This window comes from Pseudorasbora parva, chromosome 16, assembly GCF_024679245.1.
Source record: "Pseudorasbora parva isolate DD20220531a chromosome 16, ASM2467924v1, whole genome shotgun sequence".
NCBI classification, from domain to species: Eukaryota; Metazoa; Chordata; class Actinopteri; order Cypriniformes; family Gobionidae; genus Pseudorasbora; species Pseudorasbora parva.
Genome location: NC_090187.1, coordinates 12,745,569 through 12,763,194, shown reverse-complemented (window position 1 = coordinate 12,763,194; position 17,626 = coordinate 12,745,569). Strand labels below are relative to the sequence as shown.

Genomic DNA, 17,626 nt, shown 5'->3' with positions numbered 1-17,626 from the left:
CACAGCATGTGATGTCCATGTACTGAACTCTTATTATTTCACCATGGCAAGTGTAATTAAATGTTTCATTCTAGGGCACCTTTAAATGTTTTACGTTCAATTAAGACATAACCTATGCATAATAGCCAACAGAATTCACACAGAGTGTGTTTTTGCTGTTTAAAGCGTGATATGAGTTCAGAGGAACGGAGAAAAGCCCAATGTCTAGAGATGCATTTTTATCTTTTAACTTGAGTACCGCATTTTTAGAATGCCATGTCATGCGCAAGATGCTGTAAAAGATATGAGATATAAGTGCAAGGGTTAAAAACTTCTATCAAGACCGTCTTTACATTGATAAACAAATGAAAAGTAGTGCAGTGGAATGGAAAAACAGTATGGATCTGTGCATTAGGTCGTACAGTGACAACAGGCTAATATTCCTGCTGCTGTTTATGTTTTTCATGTTAATCAACAAGAAAAAGAAAAAAGTGGCTCAAAGCTCTTGACATTCAGTCAAACTTTTTAAACTTTAAGGATTAATCTAGATTTAATTTATACAGTGACATTTGACATTACTTTATTGAATTTCTGTACCTGAAAACTAGTGTTAGATCAACCTGATAAAAAACTGAAAAGCACTGTTTGTTTCATGTATTTGATATTTTGTATGTATTTGTTCTATTGCTCGTAATTCTATTATTTGTTATTTTGTATTAGACATTCCGATTTTAGGTAATGCGATATATCACGATAATGAATATGCACAATATTGTTATCATTGGCACTTCAAAATATCGTAAATAATAATTTTTTAACAATTACTACATTTTTTTATAATGCACTCAAGAATACTTTGCCCATCAACCATATAAATGCTCAACACCGCTGTATTCTGCATCAAAGGGACACTCAGATGTAAATGAGAAGCACATGAACAAGTGAAGGAGACGCGCTATGAAGTGCCGCTCAGTGACAGCAGAGGGCGCTGATGAACTGCAGAATGCAGCGATTACCCCGGAAACCCAGCGAACAAAGCAAGCGCACTAACTTTTTAAAACAGCCATTCAATTTTTGTAATCTCAATGTTGTTCATCACAGGCTCAGCACCAAATATTCAATACTTAAAGACTTAATAGGCTATTTATTTTCAAACTTACACATTTTTATGTTTTAATCTGGACTACAACATGCCCTAATGATTAGATTTGTTTTGATTATTTGTTATTGTTCATTAAAACTTTGAGACATAAGACTTCATTAGTTAACATGTTAATAATTCATTATTACCAAACTGACAATGTAAAATACTTAAAGAATTATTTATTTTAAGTAATGTTAATTTCTTAGTTACTGTTTAATAACATTAAAATCAAAATAACTTTTTTAATGGACCCAAGATCAAACTAACTATGGGTGCGTTTACATGCACGTTCTTAAGCCGATTATGCCCAATAAGCCGACAATGAACATGGTCATGTAAACGCGGTAACCCGTTTTCTTTTATCGGAGTAATGTAACAAACGGCGTCAGAATAAACCGGTCGGGACAGGTAGTTTTTTGCCTCCTACCTCGATTTAGCGCTGCATGTAAACCCATTAGCCTGCATTCTGTCGGCTTATTGAAGTGAGCATGTGTGATAGGTGACAAAAACGCAAACTTACAGCAGATTTAAACGCATCCAGACAAAGCGAGCTAGCGTTTTGCATGAAATAAGGACATATATCACAAACGCAGACTCGTTTAAGGCCCAGAAAATTGTAAAGAGATGTTCTCTTTTCTAATGCAGCAGAAGTAGCCTAGAAGAAGTTCAGTCAAAACGCTGCATAACTGCATAAGGGATAATATGAGCCGTAAATCTCCCGCTGACACGGCGCACGCTTTATTTAACATCACAACTGACGTAACATCTGAAAAACCCATAGTCAGATATACAGACATTATTATTTTTGACGGCACTACAAGGAAATAACCCGGTTTATAAATAGTCATGTAAAAGCGGTTTACTTGGGTTGTCCATTTACTGGTTTGCATGTAAACGGGGAAAACTGGTTATTTCAATAAGCTGATTTTTTGGCGTTATCAGCTTACTGGTGTGCATGTAAACGCACCCACTGATCAATATTTCTTAACTAACATTACCAAAAACATTACACTTTCTGTAACAAATGTAGCTATTGCTCAATCTTAGTTAATGCATTAAATAACGAGACTTTGTAATTTGTTACCAGTTGTTCTTTATAGCCTAATTCTTTTGCACTTTAATCTGTTTGAAAATTGTACTTTTCCAACTCTGGAAAAAATGAAGAGACCACTTAACATTGATTTCTCAATGTTAAGTGGTCTCTTCATTTTTTCCAGAGCTGTATATATTTTTGGTGCGTTGTATTATTTTATTTTTAAACATTCAGTTATTTTTGTTATTATGAAAATAGTTCTTACAGCTGTTATGGCAACACTTTTTTTGCAACTTATTTCAATATCGTGATAATATTGTATACCGTGATAAAAGCTTCAGAAATTGTTTGAAAAATTGATATCGGCACATGCCTATTTTGTATTACTGACTGTTCACTTGTCTTTAACAATATTTGAAATGTTTATGTTAGATTAGTTGTTTTTTGGTGTCATCTCAGCTTTTCAAACGCAAAAGACAGAGAAAAAAAACACTTGAAACCAACAACTAGGCCTATTACAAGTCTGTTACAGGATGTGAATAAGCAAGTTGCATATACAAACTGAAAAGACTCAAATCCAACACAGGAACAGCCTCTTATCTCAACTGATGGACCTTAGATAACTTCTTTCTGTTGTCCTTATATAACATGAAAAGTTGTGTAGCTTAGTGCTCCTGATTAAAGAAAATAAGCCGTTTTATCTCGATTAGATTGAATTGAACCTAGTCTTCGATCAGCAAGAGAACTTGCGTCACACCTCTCCTGATCTCACTCTACTGGTTCCCACTTGTGGCCAGAATTAAGTTTAAAGTTCTAACACTGGCTTTCAGGACAATCACTGGAACAGCTTCCCCCTAACTAAACCCACTCTTACAAATGTATGCTCCCTCCGAACAGCTCCGGTCACTGAATAAGCGATATCATCTTGTTCCCTCACAATGAGGCAAAAAGTCACTCCAAAACTTTAACTCTCTCTGTTCCTCTCAGGTACCAACCTCCACCAGAATTGCTGAGAACATCACCCCTTTTAAGGACCAGCTGGAGATGCACCTCTTCCACAAACACTCAACGACCTCACACTCTTAAACCAATGCACTTACACACACACAAACACAAACACAAACACACACACACGTTCTGCACTTCTGTTTTCCTAATCTAGTTGTCTAATAAACCTGGCATGATGTACTACAATGACAGTTGGCTTTTTGATGAATGCTTTGTTCTTCTGACAATTGCTTTGGAAAAAAAAACATCTGCTAAATGCATAAATGTAAATTAACTTAAGTTTAACCCTCTTTAAGGGGGTGATGAATTGAGAAATCAACTTTCCCTTGAGCCTTTGATAAATAAAAGTTAATTGTGGTACAAGATTATCAAGTGCATTTTGAAGCTGAAAACTTCCTTGTTAGTCAAAAAAAAAAAAAGCTTTTATAGACATAAGGCCCAGAAAACAAGAGCTCTTAAATATATATATTTCAATCACGTGATAGAATGGGGAAACGCCTGCTTCTGTAGCCCCGCCCACCGTCCTGTGGAGCTAAACGGATCACGCTACCGAGCAATTAACATGCCAAAGATAGCAAGATATTGCGCTGTGCCTGGTTGCGGAAGAACAGTCCCCACATAAGCTTCCTTTGGATTCTAATATTAGGAATGAGTGGACATTTGTTTGCTTCATTTCGATGCGGAATCGTTTGTAAATAATACAGGTTGATACCGGATTTGCAAACATATTGAGATTAAAACAATGCTGTGCCTTCTATATTGGATCCGACAGGAATGGTGCAACACACTAACGTGAGTAAAATGTATGTGTTTTTTTTTATATGTGATTGTATTGCATTGTTACAAATCGTTTTGATTATGTGTACGTGTCTAACAGAACATAACTTAGCACGCCGTCACAGGCTGGAGAATCCTTTATTTGTTGGATCATTGTGATTCGGGATCAGACTCAGACATGTAATGCTATGGGCCAAGACTTGCAAAGCCCAACATGTCAAGGATGTTTTCTCCAAACGGGTTACCAAAACGTAAGCCTGTCGGCAGGCCGGTGAGTCTTAAATAGTGAAAAGACATGCCTTTCTTGAGGTGCGATGTTCACTCTCTTGACTTATCTTGAAGTTTGAAGGGCGTATGGGTGCGGTTCATGCTTATATCCTCCGATCGGGCAGGCCAAGTAGTATTCCAATCAATCGCGGGTGGATGAGATAAATCATTGTGTTTGTTTGACAAAGACGTTTTGCGAGCCCTGTGAGAGAATAATTCCAGTTGCCGCTTTTAAAAAAAAATCCCTCCCTAATATGAACTGACAGGGGAACAGAAGCTCATTAAATATGCACATCTTATCCAATCCTAGCTGTAGGCATTTACTTCCAAGTCTACGGTGCGGCATGCCCATCAAAACTGAGAGTTCAGGAAAGAGCCTCAAAACCTGTGTAGTATATAGCCTATTACTTATTCATTATGATGTTTTTGAATGTAAAAAAAACACATGAATGTTATTAATTGACCTCAGACAACAGTATGTAAAAAATATTAAAAAGTCATGCAGTTTATGACACCTTTATGATGCAATCTAAAGTAATTTATTGGTGTGTACCTCCTGAAACAGGTCTGAATTAACAAGAAAAACAAACCAAAACAACATCTGTCACAAGTCAAAAGGTGTAAATTAGTGAATAAAAAGCAACACACCTCCAAGGAGACTGTAAAAAAACTTGTAACTTGTAAAAAACTGCGGGCCTCCAGTGTTTCTAGTGTAAAGCTTCAAAACGGTGCCAAAACTCAAAGTAGCTGAATTACATTACAGTCAAGCACTTATATCTTGATTCAATTTTGAATTACAAAAAAATATTTGTGTGTGGTTGGCCTCATAATAAACCTTCTAACCACCAATAGCCTCATGTTGCTGGATCTCAATAACTCTCAAAAATGAATGAAGTCCATTCACTATGTCCTTGCAAATAGTTGTCAGTGTGAAAAGTGTGACTTTTTCCCCAGAGTAGTTAAATTACAAATCCCACCCATTGTTGATTCTAAAGATTTCACTGGTCATGTCAATCGCAGGGCTCATTGCCTACAGAATGTTTCTTGACATGCGAACGCATGATTGAGTTGACCAATGAAATATGTTTGCGCTTCACTGGATTGGGGAATTAATTATTTTTTTATAGAAGTATGTGATCACCCATAAAGTAGATTTGTTTATGGTGGCGACAGCCATAAGAACATTTGCTTATGGCCTTTGTGGGAAGAAAAGAAAATCCAACAGAAAAGGGAACACAAAGTTATATTCAAGTAGTCCCCTGTTTTCAAGGAAATCAAAAAATGCAGTCACAAAATTCCACAATCAAAGTAAACAAATGATTTGGGGAAAATAAGTGAGAAAAACCAATGGAATGGGTGAAAGCGCAAAAAAAAAAATGTTTAATACCATTATATTAATACAGGTAGGTCACAAAGAGCATGACATTTGTAAACAGGTTTCAGGAAAACACATGGCTAATAATACAAAATAAAATAATACAAAAATAATCATGATAATTATTATGTCAGTTAATTTTATAATCATGATGATTAGATAATATCAATACTTAACACATCATCCAATACTTTGCTGATACAGATTCTTACCCAAATCCCAGAACTCTAAATCTCTCCATCTACTGTCTGTGTTCATCAAAAACGGCAACATTTTGTTAGATCAAAGTTTTACAAACCCTAACTACATGCAGTGAAACTTTGGAAACTCCTGGGAAAATCCTATGAATCATTTGGTTTTGAGGTCAAAGGAAAATATATAGTTGGGCAGAGACTGTGTGACACTGCAGTCCAAGTCGCAAATGAACAAACGTAAATGATGTTGTCCTTTATAATGAATCAGTCAAAAACAATCAGTCAGCGAGTTCATGAGTTATGGGATAGCATGAACTTCATGCAAAATTATGCTTTTTAAAAAAAGTGCTTCCAGTGACAACCAATTTGTCTGTCCATACCAGACGTGACAGCTACGAGATGAGACAAAAATCAATCAATCAAAATCATCAGTGTGGGCGGACAGTCTCTGCAAGCGCACTGCAGGCTACATAGCGCTCAATAGTCAAAATAATAAAAATTTAACTGTAATTAAAACCAGGACAGAAATAATGCACCTTCGTAACAAAAAAGATCAAATGTCAATATGCATGGAAGCTGTAGCACCGTTTCCTTCCCATTTTGCTGCCGTTTCACATTAAACAAGACCAGATGCTAATGGCTAGTATGGTCGACGTTTAATACAGCTGCATTCAGAAAGCTTTCAGTTAGATTTTATTATTTAAAGCTGTTTATGCCCTTTCAGGGCTACAGACTGCCACCAAATGGTTGCATTTTGCTACCAAAATTTGAGTGTGCAGCTGAATATTACATCAAGTTCCACATGAGACCAGTAAATTTGAGAGTGTTTGTTTAATAGATCACTCCAATTACATGCTCTCTAGAATGCTATTTTTGCTCACCTGACACACGAGATCTATTTAACTAATACTGTCACTTTTTTATTTGTGTTACAGTTTTTATAGAAGTACATGAAGCAAACGTAACGGCCATTTTATTTAAAAGAAGAAACCTCTTCCAACATACATCATACAAACACAAAACCAGTGCTTATACTCTATACAGTAATCATTTAACCATCAGCCTGCGTTGCTACACGGTTTTCATTACAATGGTTCAGTCTACATTTCTTTCTTTGCTGCAAATATGCCAAAATACACGAGCTGAGAAACCTGTTCACTATCAGTATCATTCAACAACTGGTTCATTATGTTAACTTCACGAACAACATGTACCATTGGAGCAGGTTTCATAATACATAATCAGGATTCATCATTTAATTCGTTCCATGAACTAGACCTCTCATTCAGGCCAAAAGGATCTCAGTCAGTAAAGGCCACATTCGTTCACCGAATTCAACAAATCACATCCGTCACATCTCATACAAACGCTATTAGGAAGGCCAAACAAATTGGGTTTTGAAGTTAAAGTTGATTTCCACGGGGGTGTCTCTTCGACATGGTAACAACACGCTACTAAAGCAGGTATTCCAGTTTATAATTTTTTATATTAGTGTTGAGAACAACTCTATCACATCTAGCTTAAGTGACATGTCCACCGTTTTAGTTCTCTTTCTTACTACCCATGTTACTGTTACTTCAGAGGAGAGCTCATATTAAAAACTGAAGCAAATAAAAAATAACGTTTTTCCATTTTGGGCTACCGTGCCAAGATCAGTATAGTTTATTATTGGCATTGGCTGAGCTAGTTTTTTTACTTGGTTGTGTTCTGTTTTGCTTGTGAAAAATTGTTGGGTAGAATATGTGTTTTATGGTATTGTTTGGTATGATACTTTGATTCACTACAGTGAATGTCTATAATAGTACTCTTCGATGTACTTGGCGGGGTTAAGGGGGCCCATGCAATTTATTTGGCAAATGGACCGGGGACTGACTTGCTACGCCACTGCATGCTCACTTATCTGTCTCGCCATTTCTCGTCAACCTTCTGTTACACTTTTGCGGGAACCAATCACAGACTGGCTTATCCACCTGGCCAGTTATTGGGGGGTTTAACATGATGACAGATCGAGAAGCGATGGGTTGTTGCCTGTCGATCATTCATCTCGTGGTCTAATTGGATAAAGGACTATTCAATTGTGCAGAGTTATTCAAATAATGCCAGTTGATCACGACTCTTGTGCAGTAGAGAATACAGAGCAGACTTCCCAGACCAATGTTCAATTTTAAATTAAGCTTGGTCTGGTGATAGCCAGACAAAAAAAAAATCCTATAAATGCATATGTAAAATAACTGTCCACACCTTTTCAGCTTTTCTTTTTTAGTAAATCCTGATCTGCCCCAAAGTTGTTTTTTAAGGCAAATGAAATAACATGACTGTCTGTACAAAAAAATAATAATAATTATAAATCAAATATAAATTGCATAAACTGCGAACAAAACAGTAACCTGTATTTAGTATGCAAAGAGCCGAAGCACCAGTACTTTTTGCATTTAAAAACATGTGGAGCAGTGGAATGAGACATGTTTTGTTGTTTTTTTTTAAGTTGAACTTTTCACTTTACATGGCTTTCTTAACATGCGGTGGCTCTTTTGTGTGAAACAGAAGTGCAACGGTCAAATATAATACACAAAGCAATAATTAGTACCTAAGATTATCAGTGACACTGACTGAACACATGGTTTGTATGTTCTTGAATAGAAATCATTCTAAAAATAGAATTCCCTGTCGCACGTCACTTATCGCTGTCATGGCTGCTTGGGACAAATACCCTGATTAGATCTTGTATCACAGTGCCTTGGTTAGGACACTGTGTAACCAATCACTAGTTCTTCATTTGACAATAAGTTACAATTCCCGCCTGTACTGTCCTTCAAGAGAACCGTTCCAAACACTTGCTAAACAATAAACAACTAGGGCCTATGGTTATAATTTAACTTGACACGTGAATAGCTCCGTCAAGGATTGTTTTTTTTTATTCAGAGAAAAGAGGAACATCATTTTGATGGCAAGGCTTTAAACTGTAGGATATGCATCAAGAAATGTAACTTTACAATTTAAAAGGATAGATCACCCAAAAGTTTGAATTCTGGCATAATTTTCTTATACTCATGGCGTTCCAAACCTGTATAACTTTTTCTTCTGTGTAATATAAAAAAAATATTTTGAGAAATTACCCAGACAGTGTTTATTTTTTACTTTTCAAGAGAACTTCCCTTTAAGTTTTTCTTTATAGAATCACCTTTTGCATTTACTAGTTCACCTGCAGTGGGAGAAATTCATTTTACACAGCAAAAAAATGCTTTTCTTACTTAGTATTTTTGTCTTGTTTCTAGTCCAAATATAGGGCTGTGTTGAAAAAAAAAAAAAAAAAAAAAATTTGATTCACCAATTCTGAATCGATTTTCATATTAATTTCTAATTGTCTCTCAGAGGATCGATTTAATAATAGGCCTACATTTTCCCTGTGAATTTTAATTTGCCGCGTCATTGAATTCACTCATGCGCGCGAGGTGGAAGGACATTAAAACAACGAACATGGCAGCTTTCAAAACTCCAGAACTGCCGCGGACAGAGAATACTAGAGTAGGTAAACAAACTCAAGGCGAAGCTCTCGTTACTATACCGCCGTCGCCGTGCTGAAGAAGCGCATAGAATACTAGAGTAAGTTAGACGAGTGAACTCGGGCTGCTGGATATGTCGAGAACGCGGCTTACGTCACAGCCGTTCTCACTGCAGCGTGCGCTTACTACCAAGGAAGTTGTTATGGCTGCCTTGTCATGACAGCACGCGCCCTCTCCACAGTGCACGTTCGCTGACTAATAATAGTATCAATATGTTGCATAACTACAGTCCTGAAATATTCAGGTAACAGCTGGAAAAAATGCTTTCTTTAAAAACACTTATCTAAATCTCAAAGATCGGATCGGATCGCATAATGATAATCGATTCAAGATCTTGAGAATCGGAATCGAATCGATTCTTGAAATTTGAATCGAAACCCAGCCCTATCCAAACATCTAAAAAAAAATTAAAACAAGAAGTGTTTACTAGACAAGCAAAAAAGTAATTGTCTTTTTTTGGGGGGAAAAATGATTCAAAATAAGCTAAATAATGCCTGCCAATGGGGTGAACTAAATAATTTTAATTCAAACAGAAAACAATGGAAGAACTGTTTGATATTTTCACTAGAAACAAGACAAAAATACAAAGTAAGAAAAGCATTTTTTTGCAGTGTAAAACATGTAAATACCGGGTGAATAATCTACATACAAGTGGTTTGAAAAAATAATAATAGCACGTGTCTCCTAATAAGCTTCATGATTTATTTATTTTTTAAATCACTGATGTCTATAGCATAACTTGTTTAGCATTAAAGGAACACAACAACTTTTTGGGACTTCGATAAGTCCATACACTCATCTCCGTGCGTGCCATAAATCTGTCTGACGCTCCCACCGCTAACCTAGCTTAGCACAAAGACTGGAGGTACACGGCTCCATCTAGCCTACTGCTCAATAAGTGACAAAATAATGCCCATTTTCCTATTTACATTGTGATGTGTACAGTTACATTGGCCCTCATTTATCAATCTTGCGTAGAAACGGGCGTATATGTTGGCATAAGATCATGCTTACACTCCTCTCACCGCCTGATTTATGAAGCTGTGTGCACCTCTGCAATCCAGGTGTACGCAATACCTGCCCTTGATAAATGCCGCGGCTGAAAACGATCGTCATTAGAATAACACGCCCCTATATATTCAAGTCTCCGCCTCCCCCACGCTCTCAATTTACACCATTGACACACGGAAGACGGCAAAGAAGCGAAACTTCTCCGACGTGGAGATCGAGACCATCACAAGGTGGAAAAAAAACTAAATTGTTTAATTTGGGAGTTTAAAGAGTCGGATTACAGGCACCCACAAAAACAAAATATGGACCCAAATTATGAGTAGGGCTACTGGTAATAGTGTGGAGGTTGAGAAGCGCACTCCAGCAGTTAAAAAAGCTGTTTGGATGAGAAATTACCCCTCACAATTCATTATTTTACAGCACGTGTTTTTAAACAATATCATTTAATTTTATATCATGGCACATATATTGGGGTGTACAATAGTGATGATGATGTGATGTGGAGTACCATTCATTCACATTAATAAATGCAGGACAATTTGTAAGATTCTTATTAGAGCTGCAACTAACGATTATTTTTTCTGTCGACTAATCTAACGATTATTTTTTCGATTAGTCGACTAATCTAACGATTAATTTTTTTACCCTTTAAGAAATTTTTCAAAATTCTGTGGCACCCCCTCACATAAGTTACGCTAGAGGTGTAACAGTTCACACTGCTCACAGTTCGCTTTGTATCGCGGTTTTAGGTTCACGTTTCAGTACAGTTCGGTATTTGCTATGTTCAGGGGAAAAATGACTACTGTCAAATGAAAAATGAAGAAAATAAGAACAGATAACTTAAATAGAAGCAGCAGCACAAATAAATACTATTGAGCAAAGATGAGAATAAAATAAACAATGCTTTTCAGGTAGGTCTAACATTAGTTTTTAGAGAAATGGAATGAAGTAATCAAAAGTAAAATAACCACACATTTAACTGTTTAAAATTAAAAAAAAAAAATCCTTATTAAACGTACAAAAGCTATTCAGTCAGGAGCAGTGAGTGATGTCTTTATCTTTTGTTTGACATTAAACAGACAGCAGTGAAGGCTACTGCCCCTTTAAGACCCACGGATAGTCGTCGTATTTTCTGTATAAAGTTCACTTAAGGCGAGTAGGCTATGACATTTTGACATACTTTTTGTGAGTTTGTCCGTTTAAGCACAGGATTTGAAAGAACTCAATATTTGCGCGCTTTGGGATGAGTGCACAGAGACAGATCTTCTCATTCGCGTCTTCTGGCTACACGGGGGTGATGAGGGTGAAAATGACTGCTCATATTCGGACGTAGGCTACAGCAGCACTCGCATGCGTTTTATAAAGTTTACAAAGAGAGACCGTTTTGCCCACGTTTTTCTTTTATTATCTGTTGTTGTAACTTAGTGTATACCTGAGGAGTCAGCACGTTTCCATCGACAGAAACATACATACAGCATTATTTTCAAGTTACAATCCATATTAAAGATGCGTCATCAGATGTGAGATGAACCGCGGTGTAAGTGCGTCCCCGCATCTTTTGCTCGGGATCCCGGTTGGGAAACACTGGTCTGTATTGATTGACACCGCGCTGGTTTGTTTAGAATTATAATGAGCGCCGTGACCGCGCGCTGCCGCGTGATGAAGGCGTGTCGCAACTCTGTTATTCAACTGCTCTGGTTTTAAAAGCTATGTGACACTAAATGCGCCAAAATGCAATAAAACTTGTTTTACGGTCGATGCAACCCACGTGTGTGTGTGTGTGTGTGTGTGTGTGTGTGAGTGAGTAAGAGACGCGCAAAAGGGCGGAGAGAGAACTTAAGGAAACGCAGCTAAACTGGAGCAACTGGAGGAATACATATGCCTACAAATCAAATGCATATGTATAGTCACACAAATTAAACATTGAAGTCCATGTAGCACAAAAATAAACACTGAAGTTTATAATTACCGTTTTGTTTTTTACAGTGGGTCATAATATAGCATATCTTTGTTAGTGCGTTTTGAGGTGTTAGGAATTGTTTTTCTGTGCATTTTTGCACGTGCGTACTCCACCTCCTGACCTGGCGTAGGATTTGAGCGTGCCGTACGGCAACGTCCATATTCATAAATCTCGAAGTCACCGTGGTTTTGGGTGTACGCTGGAAATTTGTTGTACGCACTTTTGATAAATGAGGGCCAATGTTTACTAAGACTGACGAAAAATTAAAAGTTGCAATTTTCCAGACCGATATGGCTAGGATTTAGCTAGGAGCCGTGTACCTCCAGTCTTTGTGCTAAGCTAGGCTAGTGGTGGGTACGTCAGACAGTTATGGCATGCACGGAGATGAGATGGTATGGACTTATCTAACTCTGGGGGATACGCTAAATAAGCTAAAGTCCTAAAAAGTCAGCTTTCTTAAAATTCTTTTTAACTAGGGCTGTGCAATATACTGAAATCATTGAAATATCGCAAATGTGCATATCGCAACGTCAATATCAATGATTTTGATAGGCAACTTCAACATTGTGAATATACACACAGTTATTTCACAACAGCTGTCTTGATGAGTATTCATGTAAACATAGTTGGTTATGCTTTAAGTGAATGATATCAGTTGAGGAAAGGGGCCGAATGCGTGTTAGTAGGATCTGTGCATTAGCTCTTAAAGTGACAGGCGGCTAATACAGTAACCTGCTGCTGTCTGTTAAACAACAGAAGGACAAGAGAAAAATCACTTTGTGCTCTCGGCTGAATAACCTTTGTGTCTTTATTAAGTGCATATTTAATTTATGTGAAGACTATAGTTTTTAGTTCTTATTTTTAATAACAAAGATAAATAAAAAATAATCGTCCACCCCTAGATCAGGAGTCTTTGTTTATCTGGATGTACTTGGTGTTTTACGTTGATATAACTACCGTATTTTCCGGACTATAAGTCACACTTTATTTCATAGTTTGGCTGGTCCTGCGACTTATAGCCAGGTGCGACTTATATATCAAATTTAATTCATACTGACTGACAAGAATAAACATATAGCCGCGAGAGGGCGCTCTATGTAGCCTGCTCCTGTAGCCGACCCCTGAAAAAAATAACTGAAAACAGGAAAAAACTCTTAACTGAAATATTAACTTAAAGACAACAACTTAGAAAGACTGAACACAAACAAAATGCTCCCATGAAGAAAATCTTATTCTGCAAAATATAAACTGCACGTAGTAAAATATGCAGCCGAGAACGATTCACACAGCGTTCGTCTCGCGCTGCTGAGAGACGATATTATCAAGTCAAGCAAAGAGTCTTTGGCATTTAAATATTGGCATTACATTTTTTGTTTGTTTATACTAATGTTAAAATTATATTGTGTCAGATTAGATATATGACATACATTTTTGCTAAAACACTGCTGGTCACTTTCAGAAGTTGTAGCGATGATTTCTTTACCCAGAAAGAATGTGGAACGCATAAATAGTAACATTATCAATTTATAAATATAATTTAAATAGATTTTATACACTAATAGCAATATCGTATCGCATATCAAATATCGCATTCTTTAACAAAATTGCATCTCTCATTTTTTTTTCAATATCGCATAGCCCTATTCTTAACCCTAAGTATAAGCAATTGTAACAGTAATTGGCAAAAACCAAAAATAAAGCAACTCAATAAACTTAGACTTGAAGTGAGTCCTGTGGAATACAGATATCTAAATATGAAAAATGTTTAGTGCTTTGTTCTATATAATTAAAGTAAGTGGGGTCCAATGTTACACCCCATTAAAAACATTACATGGGCAAAAAATACCCTTTTTTTTCACAGAAAAAATAAAAAAAATTAAAGTTTGGATCAACAGGAGGGTGTGTTAATAATGAAAGAATTGTAATTATTGTGTGAACTATCCCTTTAATAACTAACAAGACTAAGAAACTCTGTTAACGGCATGTTTGTGTTACTTTACAGTGGAAGGAGGGGCTGAATCTCATACCAAGGGTCAAAAAGCAAGGTAATCGGTCATCTGAACTGAATACAAGGCTATAAAAGCAAGAGAAATATTAAAAAGAAGTTTAAATTTGCATATTTTCCCATACTTGAAATTAAAAGCAATATAGTGCAGATGGGGCTAGAGACAAACAACAAAGAAGGTCATTTCTGAGCCATCCCTTAAAATGTAAATTCCATGGATTCATAGCACGTACTGTAGTCAGGTCTATTTTGGTCGCAAGCCTCACCACAGTAACACAGGCCGGAGTGGGCCGTTGGTGTGGACATGTCTCTGCACTCAGCAGAACTCAAATGGCAGCCAGGCTATCGTGTGACTCCTCTATTGAACTTCCCCCGCCACTAAATGAGCTCATTCTTCAGAAAAAGCAAAGCCCTGCTGATGAAAACAGCCTTACCCACCACACAACAAGGAACATACAACCCTCTGTCTTTCCTCTGGGGTTGCCTTAAAACAAAAACTAGCTGAATACAAAAACACACAGTCATAGCTCACCCCTAAAATGTCATGATTTATTCATGGTCATGTCGTTTCAAACGGATATTGCTTTCAATCTTCTGTGGAACACGTAAAGCGAGTTTGTGAAGATTATCCTGGTCAAGATCACAAGCACTGATGTATTAAGTTATTATTCACTGATGATTGGGCTGTTCCAAACCTGTAAGACTTTCTTTTTTTCTTTTTTTTCGGGACACAAAAGATATTAAGAATCTTTTGGTTTCTAGTATTCTTTAGAATATCTCCTTTTGTGTTACACATACAAAAGTCTTATAACAATGACAGCTTTTATGTTTTTTTTGGGGTGGACTATGCCTTTAACTTTTGTACTCGGATCAGATTTGCAGAGTCGGTATGTTAAACTTGTGAATATTTTGATACGTAAACCAATTGAATCACACAGTGTAGTCGTGGATCGAAAGGTTGAAAAGATCTTATTCTGATGTCAATACTATTCGGATGGACCCCATTGACTTCCATATAGACTTCAATAAGGACCATCAACTGTTTGGTTGACATTCTTCAAAACATCTTATTTTGCATTTAGCAGAAGAAAGAAATGTATACAGGTTTAGAATAACTTTAGGGCGGGTAAATGACATCCCTTTTGCTGTCCCCAGTTCTTCTTGATTACATTACAAATAGCCAGGATATTCCTCTAATATTCAATGTTTGTGTTTAAGGAACACTACACTTTTTTTAAAATAGGCTAATTTTCCAACTCCCCTAGAGTTAAACAGTTGAGTTTTACCGTTTTCGAATCCATTCAGCCGATCTCTGGGACTGGCAGTAGCACTTTTAGCATAGATCATTGAATCTGATTAGACCGTTAGCATCTTGCTCAAAATCGACCAAAGAGTTTCAATATTTGAAACTAAGAAAGACTGAAAACTAAAAGTTGCAAGTCGCAATGATGATATTACGCAGCACCTGAAAATAGGCTACTTCCGTCAACATAACCAACGTCACAACCTGCTAAAATAGGAACTATTTTAAGGTGCTGCGTAATATAATTGCGCCGCTGCACCCATGGTACGGCAGCAAAGTTCCTTGATTATTACGCAGGAATGAGAGTATAGTTCCTAGCCATATTGGTCTAGAAAAATCGCAACTTTTAATTTTCCATCACTCTTAGTACACAATGTAGCTACAGAAGAGTTTTAAATAGGAAAAATATCAAAGCTCTTTGGTCACTGTTGAGCGAGATGCTAACAGTCTAATCGGATTCTATGATCTATGCAAAGCTATGCTAAAAGAGCTACCGCCAGACCCGGAGATCGGCTGAATGAATTTGAAAATGAATTGAAAACTAACTCAACTGTTTAACTCCACTAGAAAATGAGACTATTTTCCAAAAAAGTGGAATGTTCATTTAATGAGTGTCATTTGGTTATGGTATGACAAATTACATAAGACTATCGGTGAACAATCGCTTTAATTTCTACTGTCTAAATAATCATCGTCATACGGTTTCATTTTATTTTGACCAGGCAAACAGCCATCACTTTAATTAGATCTTAAAAAGTATCTGGCAAAGCACTATGGGTAATTTTAACACCCCACATGAGTTTCTCTCATGCATTGTAAATGAGTCTATTTTTATTTAACACTTGACCTATTCCACTGCAGATGCATGCTGCCTCAAAACAACCTCAATTAGCACTTTTAAAAAGTGTCCCAATGCCTGCTGTTGTTGGTGGCTTTATTTATTTCCATCTTATGAACAATTTATATCTTAAGTAAATCGCGTTGCGTCAACACTGACTATTTGACTTCCTCTAAACTCGGTATAACTTGTTTTCGGAATAACGTGTCGATTTGGTCAACAACAACGTGTTAAAGACTTCATTGCATACATAGCAATGTTTACTGAACGTTAAAGATGATTCTGTTAGATTTGCATTTATATTGTGCAGCATTTATGCTGCACAATTCAAATGCAAATCTCTCCCTCAAATGTACACAAATCCTTTGCTCTTCTTTAAAGTTTATCCAACTAACTAACTTCCTTGGTTTTACTTACTCGGCGACGTAGAGGACCAAATTATAGTTACCAAAAATAATTAAATAAAAATAAAAATGAATTTCGACTAACTTCCTATTTTACGTTACTGGTTACACACAAGAGTTAGAGCGAATTAACTTAATTTGACTGTGTCAAATCATAACGTTACTAAGCTGTCTACCTAGACACACTAAACCCATAATTCAAATCGAATTAAAACGCGTTAGTAATAAATCACAGGCAATGTGCCATTATAACCTAGAATTGGCAACGCGCCTAATGTCCAAAATGCTGTTTATATAGACAACTCGTTAGGATTTGACACGCAATGATGAGATCATCCGTTGTTGTTTGACTGTGCCATTAACAACCCCAGTTAGTTGACGATCAACAGAAATAAAGAAAAACACTCGGGTTAAAAAGGCCCACCTTTCACACGAAGTAACAGTAGATATAATCCAGGTCTTCTCCGCTCATTTTACACACTTCAACTGAACTCACAGCATGTAGATGTGTGTGTCTCATACTGCTGCCATCTTGTCCACAGCACCATCACCCACATTTTACACCTCAAAAATCTCAACAATGCACGCGATCCACGACACAGAACCGAGTCCGTGGTATTGCAGTGATGCTCGAGCCCTGGTGTCGGTGGTATGGGCGGTGGAGCCCATGTTGTGTGCGGTGAAGAGCAGCACTGACAGTCGATATCATGTCCCTCCACACTCACTCTCAGCTGCGTGAGGAATGTTTGCTGCTTATGACACTGC

The 17,626-nt window shown here is 37.0% G+C and overlaps 1 protein-coding gene across 2 annotated transcripts in view; it reads right to left on the bottom strand.

Moving 5' to 3' along the window:
• The window catches only part of hipk3b (homeodomain interacting protein kinase 3b), a 90,213-nt gene extending 72,587 nt beyond the window's left edge, over positions 1–17,626 (bottom strand). For both annotated transcript variants that reach the window (XM_067419683.1, XM_067419684.1), the window contains exon 1: positions 17,286–17,626. The gene's annotated coding sequence lies outside the window, so the exon portion shown is untranslated. The remainder of the gene's footprint in view (positions 1–17,285) is intronic.